This window comes from Manis javanica, chromosome 9 (genome assembly GCF_040802235.1).
Source record: "Manis javanica isolate MJ-LG chromosome 9, MJ_LKY, whole genome shotgun sequence".
NCBI lineage: Eukaryota > Metazoa > Chordata > Mammalia > Pholidota > Manidae > Manis > Manis javanica.
In genome coordinates, this window is record NC_133164.1 from 17264533 (window position 1) to 17276210 (window position 11678).

Below are 11678 nucleotides of genomic sequence, written 5' to 3' on the forward strand. Positions count from 1 at the left end.
AAATAAGTCATGCCTGTGTGTTAATTTTGTAATCAATTCAATCAGGCCTTTTAAAAATAAAAAATCTGGAAATGATATGGAAATCATTTTAATTAAAAGAAAGGAACAAGGCACTTTTTAATTTAAAATCATGGCCATAAGTTATTTAGACAGTGGTGTTGTGCAATGGGAGTTAAAAGACACAAAAAACATAAAATATTTACATTCAGTTGCTATTTTTCAGTTATGTGATACCAGCATTTTTCAAAGAATGTACATATTATTGCATGCATTGTAATTTAGAAAGTGTATATGCTTAACTATTCCACTGCTATTCTTGCCTGTTTATGCCTTGCTAATTTGACAATACTGTAATTTAAACCAAGAACATTATACAGTGATGTGATTGTAAGCACTGAGAAATAAAGATGGTGAAATTTATATTCATGCAACATAAACATAAATTAGACAAAATTCAGATAATTTTTCTGGCATTGATGCCTTATGGAAAGGACACACACAACCAAAATTCAGCAAGGTAAATCTTAATTTTCTTTTCAGTTTCATTATATAAGATGACATGTATTCTCACACACAACCCAAAAATTCCTACAATACATGTTAACAATGCCCATTGCTCCATTGCTTCATTTGTCCTCTTGGCCTCAGCAGAACATCTGTCCAGCCCTTGCTGAGGCATGCTGCAGTGGGTGGGAGCTCCCCTGGGGCAGAGTCATATCTAGCAAGAATAGGTACCATGAGGCTTGCTGGTGATGCTTTGCAGTGGACACATGGGCAGGATTTTAGCTGGAATTAGCTCAGGTTGTCAAATCTGAGAATTGAAGCAGTAGCATAAAGGGAAATGAATACTGAGATTCATAGTTAGGAAATTAGAGCAAGACTGGATGAGCTGTGAGATAGATTTGGGCAGTCCAGGAATTAGTTTTTGAAGACAGGCTATATGCCTGTGTATTTTTTCAATGTGGCACTTTGAAAGAAAGTTTAAAGGCACGAGCTAAAGGGAATGTGCTACACTGATGCCTTTAGGGGATGTCAATCTACAAAGTCCCTTCTGACTATTTCCTGAGCTTTGCTAGTAGCTTAGACCCAGTTAGATTGTAGGTGGGATTTGGATTACTTTTTGCTTAACACATTATCATACACATGCTTATAGTACAGCTTTGCTGGCATTTTTCTATCCACTGTAGACATCTTTCAAGACAACACATTTGATTGGGCATTTTATTATCTCAAAGTGCATGATTTTCAAGTACATTTAAGGGAATTTACTGTGTCTTCTTTCCTACTTTTGTTAAAACTTGAATCTGTTTTAGCACTAATTCTTAGGAATACCATACTATTCCCCTTTCTTTCTCCAGAAGAAATGTTGATTTTCTTTTATACATTTGACATATCTACATTTAACCATTTTCAATACCACTGAGATTTTTAAATAGACATGAAAGTACTTCTTTACTCATGGTTTTCTTGATAACAAATAAAGCATGCATAGCCATCCATTTCATTTTAACATTCATATTATCCTTCATTCTAGATACTGCATGAAATCAACTTTGCAAATGCATAATTATTTATTATAACACAAATTAGTTTAAAATAAAGACAAAATTAGAATCTTGAAAAATTCAATGAAAGGAGAAACCAGGTTTGGAGAAGTAAAGAACTTGTAATTAAAATGGCATTAGAGAAACTTACCTATATGTTTTTCACATCTGACATTATTAGGAAAGACAGCTGTATTATTAATTCTGATTTAGCATATTTGATACAGAGGAAAGGATTAGGGTCTCTATCTGTATCAATTTCAATGAAATATTTATAATCTGTTTTCTTTGCTGAAGACAGCATGCAGGCAGAGCTGCTCTTTGATGCTTGTTTCTGTGTTTTGGCCTCAATCTAACTGTGACTATTTCTCTAACTTTGTTACTTAGAGCTGCTGACAACAGGATTCTCATACTGGTTCCTATCTCCATATCTTTTTGTCCCTTTTCTCATTTCTCTAGTGACACCATCACTTTGGTATCTAACTTCTTAAAAGTTCTGGGTGAGTTTTTAAAAAACTCACTAACATATTTTTCATCTATTCTCAATTCTCAGAGCTTTATGGTCTTAGCTCTGCTTTATGTCAAAATGTATGTTGTCAACCCATCTTAGTTCTGCCTTAGCTTCCTCCTACCTCACAAATACAAATACCACCAACATATAATTTCTAAGCACAGCATTATAATCTTTTACCTTCATTTATTTCTAAAGGATTTATTGAAAAGCCACTCATTATTTCTCTGCTACTCATTTTAGCTTCTTTTTCGATTTTTGAATGCTAAGCTCTTTATTTATAACAGAACAGTATTCAATAATTTTACAAATATTAACCAATCTACACATGAATACAAGAGTGAACAAAGCTGATAAAACCCATATCGTCATTAAACTTCCAAGGTAAAAGAGAAGATAGACATTAAAGGCACAGTGAAAAGTAAGATATGATGTCTATGACAGTAGGATCTAGTCTGAAAGAACAACCAAAGTAGGCATCTCTTCCAATCAGTCAGGAAGTGTAATAATGAACTTCAAATTCAGTGCATCAAAAAGCACCATTATACTCACAGACTCACTGTGTCAAGCATTCAAACAGGGCACATCGTGATGATGAGTCTCTGCTCCTTGGTATTTTAGGACTCAGCTGAATGACTTAGAACATAGAGGCCAGAATCATCTGGAGAACATCCATTCACATGTCTGTTGGCTAAGACCTTAGTTAGGGCTGCTGGCCAGAACACCCACAATAAGGCCTCTGCATGTGCTTAGGCTTCCTCACTGCACTAGGATGAGTCCCGAAGCCAGGTGTCCCAAGGAGGGGCCAGTCAGAGGCTGCATCCCTTTTATGACCTAGCCCCAGAATTCACACAGCATCGCTTCTATCACTTCTGTCACATTCTACTGGTTGGTGAAGTCACAAGCTAGCTTAGGTTCAGAGAAAGGGAAAAGAGACTCAGCTTTTGATAGACTAGAGGCAAGGTTCTGAGAAAGCATATAAGATGAGATATATTACTATGCTATAACCGTTTTTAGAAAAATACAACCTGATAAAGCATCTTTGAAAAAGTGATATTTAGGCTGAAGCTGGTTGAAAGGGAATGAATATGAAAAGGCATTATAGTCAGAAGAAGCAGTCTGAGTAAAGACCCTGAGATGAACTAAGCAAACGGCTTACCTAAGAAAAAAAGACCCAGTTTGACTGGGTCATAGAGATTGAAGAGGTGACTGGCAGGAGATGAAACTAGTGAGGTAGAGCCTTCAAGGCCTCTGTAGAGTTCAGACTACAAGGGAAGGCCTTGGCGTCATGTTAACTACATACCAACCTCATCATAAAGGAAATAAGAGACCATGAGCTGCTTATAATTTGGGGAGTGGGATGATCAGATTTGCGGTTACAAATGCCAGGCTGCCAGACTACAAGATAAAACTGTGGGCAGTGGGGCCAGTTAAGTGAGTACTGCAATGACCCAGGTCAGAGGTAAAAGTGGCCTGGACTAGGGTGGTGGCTGTGAAGATAGAGTTGAGTAGATAAATTTGAGACATAGTTAGTAGGGATGGGCCAGATTGGGAAATGGTTTGGCTGTAAAGGGTAAGAGGGTAGTCAGATTTGAGGCTATATTCCAGGTGTTTTGCTTTGTAAAGCATATATTGAAAGACTTGAGTAGCAGGAATGGGTTTTGTGGGGGATATTTTGAGTTAAATTTTAGAGTTATTGATTTTGAAGTGTTTTGAAACAATGCTGAGATGTCCACTTGTCAGTGGATTATATGTGCCTGGAGTTCAGGAGGGATGGTGCATGCATTTGTGGATCATCAGCAGATACATGGTACCTACTGCCATGGATTGGATCAGAAGAAGGTATCAATAAAATGGGCAGCAGTTTCACATGTTAGGTTTCTGAAAGAATAAGCAGAACTTCACCAGGCAGATAAAGAAAAGAGACTTGGGAAAAGGAATATGCCTTTTCTTACATTTTAAACTACTTCAGGGTAGGGGCCCTTTCTTTACAGAATAGATGGAGATATAATTAGAGGTAGGACAGGTCAGATTTTGGAAAGAGTTTGGCTATAAAGGATTGCTTTGCAAGGACCATTTTCTATAACTCATGAAGAAATTCTTGACATGAGGCTGGGAAATACTGAGTTCATCAATGACGAAAAATAACGTTCATCATTAGAAAGAAAGGCACTGTTTCACAGAGATATCATTTTATGTGTTGTGAAATAAAGGAGATGCTTTCTAAATAGTAAAAAGTACACTTGGTATTTGGAGTGAAGATGAACAATCAGAATTAGTTACACAAACTTGTGAGACTATATTTTGAAATGATGCTCAATGAAAAGTCTGCAGATCAATGAATTTTCTGTGGGAGTTGTTTCTATATTCTGCAGTATCGAAGGGTGGTTTTGAGAAAAGTGTGTTCAAGCCTTTGAAGCTCTTGTCCCTTTGGGTACAAATAGGTGGGAGGATAGGAAGACTTAGAGTAGTTTATCTTACTGGTAACTAGAGAGGTCGCTGGGGTTGGTCACATTTAACCAACTAGCTGGTGGAGCTGCTGTGGGCATCTTAACTTGAATGTGGAATAAAGAATGATCACCTGGGTTTATTTATTTAGAGAACCTGTCTTATTTCTTAGTGATCTAAGAATATCACCAATAAAGTTATACTTCTGTTAATATGTGTTGTTTTCTGACACTTGGTTTATTGCTTTCAAGTAGCTGATTATCTTGAAGAGAATAGACTTAAGTGTCAATAATAAACTGTTGGTAAAGTGCTTGTAATCTCCAGAACCCCAAAATGTTGTGTTTTCTCAGCAAAGAGTGAAAGAACACTTGGGTAATAAGAATTATCTAATGTGAATGGTTTAATATTTTCCAACCTGCATGAGTGTAGGGAAAATTCTGAAGATGGAACTTATTACTGAACTAATTTATAAATGTCAGTACTAGGTATTTTTGAATGGAAAGTTGGTTTTCTATAGGGTTCATTTAGTCTTTCACTGATTTAATATATATTGAATATCTACTACATGCTACTTATACTTCTAGGCTCTTGAGGTCTAAGAAATGAGCGTAGTCATTGCCATTAAGAAGCATACAATGAAAAAAAAGGGAAAGTCTACAAAATACCAGATTGCAGTTCAGGGTGCTATGAAAGTACAAAGAACTCTAGCCTAAATCAGAAGTTTTCCCTGATGTCTGATTAAAAGTCAATTTGAATAGAATCCTTTGCAAGACAATAAGGTATTACTTTCTCTAGTGTTTTCCTGTTAATATTGAAAATACCCAAGTAAGGAGTAATATGATTCCAGTGTGAACAGGCTTATGCCTCACTTTCCATATGATAGGTGGGATCTAGATCAATGGAATGCTGTATACAATGAATGTGCTGAAAGCAGCAAACAGTAGGTTTCCCTGGGGCCTGATTTTCCCTGCTAGATCTGCTGTGCCAAGTGTTGTGCTTAGTGCCTGAATGTGATTCAACATCAGTGGTCTTCAAAGCCATTAGTGAGTACCTGGATCATCAGGAGGACTCTCAAAGCACAGTCTGGACTCCGGGTTTGGGGAGAGGCCCAAGAATTTACATTTCTAATATTTCCCAGGTAGTGCTGATGCTTCTGATCCTGGAACCACACTTTGAGAACCACTACATTAGATTTATCTTTGTCCTCAGTGAGTTTACAGACATGTGAGGGAGACAGGTAAATAAACAAGATACTAGTGATACACTGTGACAAATAAAAAGGGAAGTGAAGATTTGAGCTGAGATTGCTTAGAATCATCAATAATCAAGACTCGTACTGACTTGGTGATTTGTAGACAGGCAAAGTGAAGTAAACATTTGAAGTACTTATTAAGATACTTTGTCCCCAAAGCCCAACAGTATAAACCTTTTATTGAGGAAGAAAAAGTGACAATGCTGCCTTGATTGCTTGTCTGTGCTGATCGGTTTCACCACTTAAATGCCTCCCTCTACAATTCACCTCTTCTTTGTAGACTTAACCTCATATCATTTGGGAACTACCTTTCTCTCCAGTGTCAAAGATAAATAGTGGCTGTGTTTGTGTTTCTTGACAGCCATATAAAAGTGCATTTATAAATTTGGGTTTCATCTTTCTTGTACAGCTGCTAATATAATGCTTATGTTAGAGCCTAAATAGTCTTTTTTTTTTTTTTTTGGCAAGGTTTATCTTCTGACCCAATTTTAAGCAATCTCAACAGAGATTATTTTATACAGAATAGAACAACCCTGACCTTTTGAAGAAAGATTTTGTTAGTACAAAGTAGCTATGTGAATAGTCAATAGTCAATTTACTTTGGAATAGTTAGAGAGGAAAGTTATTTCCTTCAAATTTCACTTTACTGAGAGAATGAAGACCAGTTTCAAACAGCATATGTCTTTCCCTCAGATATTTAGAATTGCCCCAAAGTAGAGAACAAAGCTTTCTAAAAAAAGAAAACATGGGAAACTAATAAATGCTGTCCTTGCCTTGTATTTCTCTCTTCTGAGTTGCTGTAATATAATTTTCTTGTCCACTCAACTCTTTCCTATCTCCCTGTCCCTTTGCTTTCTACTACACTCTACTTTCAGGGAAAAAAGGAGTTCCTTGCCATCACAACTATTTATGAGGTCTAAGTTTGTGTCCTTCCATTTGCTTTCCCTCTTACCTACCTCAAATTTTGACCTACTTTTACCAGTTAATGTCACTTAATCTTTCCTGTATTTTTTCCTCTGTTCTAGGATACTGTGGAATAGAACGCAGCATTCCTAATGTTGATTTCTTTTTTTACAAAAGTACTTAACTCCCTTTTTTATTTTTCAAGAATTTACTTACTAGTTATTAAAAGACATAGATTAACAAAATTAACAAGTGATGAAGTTATAAAGTCACAAGAAGTCTTAGAGTGTCTTCTTTGTAGCTATATACAGTTTTGCAATGTGAACATTTGCTTTTTAAATGCCTTTTCCCTGACTCCTTGATCCATTTGATTCCCTGAATTCCTATATCCCTGATTCTCCTGGGAATCTCTAACAGATTTTTTTTTCCATAGGACATAATAAAAAACCTTCTCCCCCTACTACTGTTACCCTTACTCTTGGCCCCTCTTTCTTTTCTCCTAATCACAACCCTACATGCCTTTATACTAGTGTGAGCACCTTGCTTTCCGGTCTACACTCAGCAGGGTCAACTTGGACTCCAACAAATCTTTTCTTTACTAAAAGTTTGTTTAATGCCATAAAGAACATTTTCATCTACCTTATATTCTGCAATCTAGTCCCCCCAATTTTCTTTTAGTGGTCTGACCTAGATTCCACCAAGTTACATAAATAAAGTAATTAGCTGAGTTCCGTATAAGGATAATATTCTAGTACTTTCCAGTCCTTCCCCTCCCCTTCTTTCTTAAAATGATAGGCAAATTCATACCACTGAGAATCTCTATCTTGCTACTATACCCTTGGTACCAATTTCTGTTCTAGGCAGGCGTCATTGGTTGCAAGGAACTGAACTGTCAAGGTTCCTTAAACAAAAACGAAGGCTTTCATAAAGGTTTGGACAAACACAGTCAGGTCTCATGGGCACTGTCACTGAAAACAAGGTATCTGACTGGAGCCAGGTTTGCTCTTTCAGTATCCTCTGGGCAAGATCTCCTTGAGGCCATTCTTGGTAAGTCTGGTCTGTTTTGCTCTCACAGCTTTAACTCGGCTTTACTCTCTCACATGACTCCCCAACTCATTGACTCTGTATCTCAGTGCCACTTTGATTAAATTCAAGAGATGAACAGGAATTCCTGATCCATCTGTTGTCATCCACAGTTTCACCTATTAAAAAGGTGAAACATTTCATCACATTTATAACCTTTTTTTTTGTCAGAGCCACCTCTACCAAAAGGTTAGACCACTTTAAGAAAAAATTAAACTAAAATTCTGCACATAAGTATCATTTGAAAACAAACTGTTTTAAAACCATCTCAAAAGTAGAGCCTGGATACAATAAATATCCATTTTTAATGTATTAAAGAAGTACTTCGATAATCTCAACCTTTTTACATCTAGAATGAAGCAAAAAGTGCTCTGATAATCTCAACCTCTCTTTTTATGTCTAGAATGAATTCAAGGACTCAATTTGAGAAGAAGTCTGTTAATAAATAATGACAGAGACCTAAGTTAGTACAGGGTATCTGCTGACCAAAATCATAAACAATGACTATGAATAAGCTCAAGGAAAATAAACTCTATAGTAGATGCCTGTCAATGCAAGCTTGAACTACAACTTTATCTGATTTGTGAAAAAGTCCGGTGGATGCCCTTTTCTGAGGTCATGAAGGTGGAGGCCTCATGATAAGATAAGTGCCTTTTTAAGAAGAGACACCAGAGAGTTTGCTGGTTCTCCTTCCATGCTTGTGCACAAAGAGGTTTTATGAGGGCACAGTGAGAAGCAGCTGTGTCCAAGCCAGAAAGAGAGCTCACACCAGGTCCTGAATTGGCCAGCACTTTGATCGTGGACTCTCTAGACACCAGGACTCTGAGAAATATATTTCTGCTGTTGAAGCCACCCTATTGATGGTATTTTGTTATGGGCAGCCAAGCTGATGAAGATATTATCCATTCTAACTTTTGCAGCTATCACCTTTTGCAGGGAATGCTTGAGTTACTAGCATCAGTGTATTCAACTAAAATAATGTTCAAAACAGCAGTCTCTCCCTTAATTTAAATAGGAAAAGGCATAAAACAAGAAATACTTCATCTACAGCAAAGAAGAGAGCAAGGAAGCTTTCTGGTACCAGACTGGATAACCCTGGACATAGAGTAAAGTTATCCAGGAATTTAGTTCCCCAAAGTCTAGCTATCTGGGTCTAAGGCCGGTATCTGTACATAGTGACCCTTGCCAAGGTCTGTTAGCTCAGAGGTTTCCAGACAAGTCTTTCAAGGATGATGCAGGTTTCACACTTGTACTTGATATCTTAAGGGAAGGACTGCGATTAATCAGTTTTATCCTTGTTACAGCCACAAATGATATGCAAATGACTGGGCGTCGCTGTGTTCCAATTAAACTTTCTTTACACAGTCTACAGGCAAGATTTAGTTTACTGGTCATAGTTTGCTGTCTTCCTTTTTTAAATTTGTTTTTCCCTTCAAGCCATCATGTATCAATCTTAGGGTTTCAGGAAAGGGAGGCATTCCTGAGCAAAACTAAACATTTTTGTTGTCCTCTCACAAGGGAGCTTAATCCCTCATCAATCAACTCACAAAAACAGTTCCAGTCTACTCCATGTGAAAGTAGGACTTGCCTTCCTGGGAAAGCGCTTGCTTCTTTCTTTCCGACATCCCTCAGAATTTAGGGTCTGTCCATTGGGAAAACTTCTACTATACTATCCATAGCTTCAGTAGAGATGCTTGTTAATAGCCACATATTGAATGCCTATATTTAATTATTTTCCCCTCAACTATTTGGATTGAACTCCTATTCCTTCTCCAAATTCAGGAATCAATTGAACACTGGATTTCCCCTTCATGGTGAACTTTGTGAAAATAAATATAATATTGCTTCTGTTCTCTACTGATGCCTTGCTATCCAGAATCTTTAGTGAAAAAGGGTTCTATATGATTGGTTTCTTAATAACACAAGCTCATTGTTTTAAGCACCAAGACTTTATTAAAACCATTTTGAATTAAAGTTTGAAAAAACTATACATTTCCTCATTTATTTTAAACAGTCTACTGACCAGAACTGTACCCTTTTAATGCCTTAGAATTATAAAACAAACCAGTAACACAGTGAACTGTAATTCAATTATATTCAAGAGATTGTGAGCCATATAGAGGTATTTTCTTTTATATTAAAAGACTCAAGAGAGCTATGCTTTTAAGCATGGCATGATTTTTGCCACTCAGATAGTGTGTTCCCCAGCACAACTCCCCATAGGATTGGGACCAACTTTAAATATATGCAAAGTATTTACTGTGTGTGAAAAATAAACAAGCTGTATCGATATACACTAATAATTTTGATTCAAAATCTCTGTGAGAGACTCAAGGAAGGATTTACTTCCTGAAGGTGGTAGGAAGGTGAGTGAAAGGCCTTCCCTTTCTTCAGAAAAACTTTCAGTGAAATCATTGACGCTTCTTTGGTGGGAATCAGTGTGATTAGCAGCTGCAGTGTGAGAAGCTCTGAAGGCCTCAGCACTATACCAGTGCCAGGACCAGCCCCAGATTTTGCATATAGTGCAGTCTCTTGACCCAGTGGAACAACTTGAGCGCAGCACACCATCGTGCACAGTGAGGCTTAAGCAAGAAGGCTGCAATAATGGCAGTGTCCATGGCAGCAGCAAATGGTGGCATTTTGGGGGTTTGGAGACCTTTGCAGGTGAAATTATCACAGGAATCGAAGCCACAGGGAGTGGATAAGCAGAACTATTGACACTGCATGGCTGTAAAAGTCCTGCGCCAGAGGTGTATGTGAGACAGACGTGGCTGAACTCTGCGTAAGTCTGCCAGAGGTCCCACACAGTGAGACCCAGGTACTACAATGAGACACACACAGCTAATGCATGACGTTGTTACTTTATTTTTACTTTCAGATTGGTATTTAATTTGTGCTAAATATTTTCGAGCAGCAGTTTCCAAATCTACAGGAGAGATTAACAAAGTCGCTCCATATGCTTTTAATTAAGATTAAATGAGGATTCACAATGACTCACAGTACATGAATAATTCTCACCGCATGTGTGTGTGACTCAGGCACCTGCCTTCCCTATGTGTCCCTCTCTTGGAGGTCCCTGTCCTTCACTGAACGTCCAGAATGGATTTCCAGGGCTGCCCACTGGACGGGTTGATGTCCAGTGTGGTGTTGGGTTCTCACTGTGGAGCTCCCGGCCCCTCAAGGGCCGCCCCACCACTGAGCGCTCAGGACAGGGCGCTGCGTTCTCTCCAGAGGGCAGGTCCAGAGGTGGCCCCGAGCAGGCCCCCTTTGCCTTTCCCACCTTGTCCTTTCAACCATCTTCCCACCATCCCCATCACAGGTCAGACACATAGTCATTTTTTCCTTAAAAGTTGGGATTGTTAAAATGGATTACAACTACTTAAGAAAAAAGAGTATTTTTAAAGACCATTCAGTGGTGGTTGTTCTTACCCAGTCGGTGGCCACAGCAGTGGGAGCCGAAGGCGGGTCTTCAAGGGGAGAACTGGGCCCTTCAGGACCGGAACCGCCGAGGCACTGGGGGCGCCTGCCACCTCCAGACGCCGTTTAGTGGCAGTGAACGCGGGAGCCAGGGCAGCCCATTCACTCCGAAATTCCTCCTCGGTCCCCGCCTTCCCCGTTGGGGCCCAGGCCTCCCTTCCCGGCTCTTCAGGGTCCCTGGGGTGCAGGCACCGGCCGAGACCTCCCGCGAGGGCTCACGGGAAACCGCGCCGCGCGTGCGCAGAACGTCCCCGCAGACCTTCCCTGCAGCCCGGGCGGACGGCGCTCGCTGCGGGGCTGGGGAGCAATGTCCGCAAAGCGTATTGTCGAGTCTGTGGGACACAGAGCAGTAGCAGGCAGGTTACCTAAGACACTTCTGTCCTAGGAAAGGCCCGGTGGCCTCATCTCTTCAGGTAATCATGAAGGGAATGTTACAAAAAGCCTACACTTCCACTGCGAA

General features: G+C 39.1%; 1 long non-coding RNA gene across 3 annotated transcripts in view; it reads right to left on the minus strand.

Moving 5' to 3' along the window:
• LOC118973652 (uncharacterized) overlaps positions 1-11420 on the minus strand; it is a 225241-nt gene extending 213821 nt beyond the window's left edge. For 2 of the 3 annotated variants that reach the window (XR_012121018.1, XR_012121017.1), the window contains exon 1: positions 11171-11420. This is a non-coding gene — a long non-coding RNA (uncharacterized lncRNA). Of the gene's footprint in view, positions 1-2607; positions 2867-11170 lie in introns of those variants that run through there. The other variant, XR_012121019.1, reaches the window with a different exon arrangement.
• Between the last annotated feature and the right edge of the window lie 258 nt (positions 11421-11678).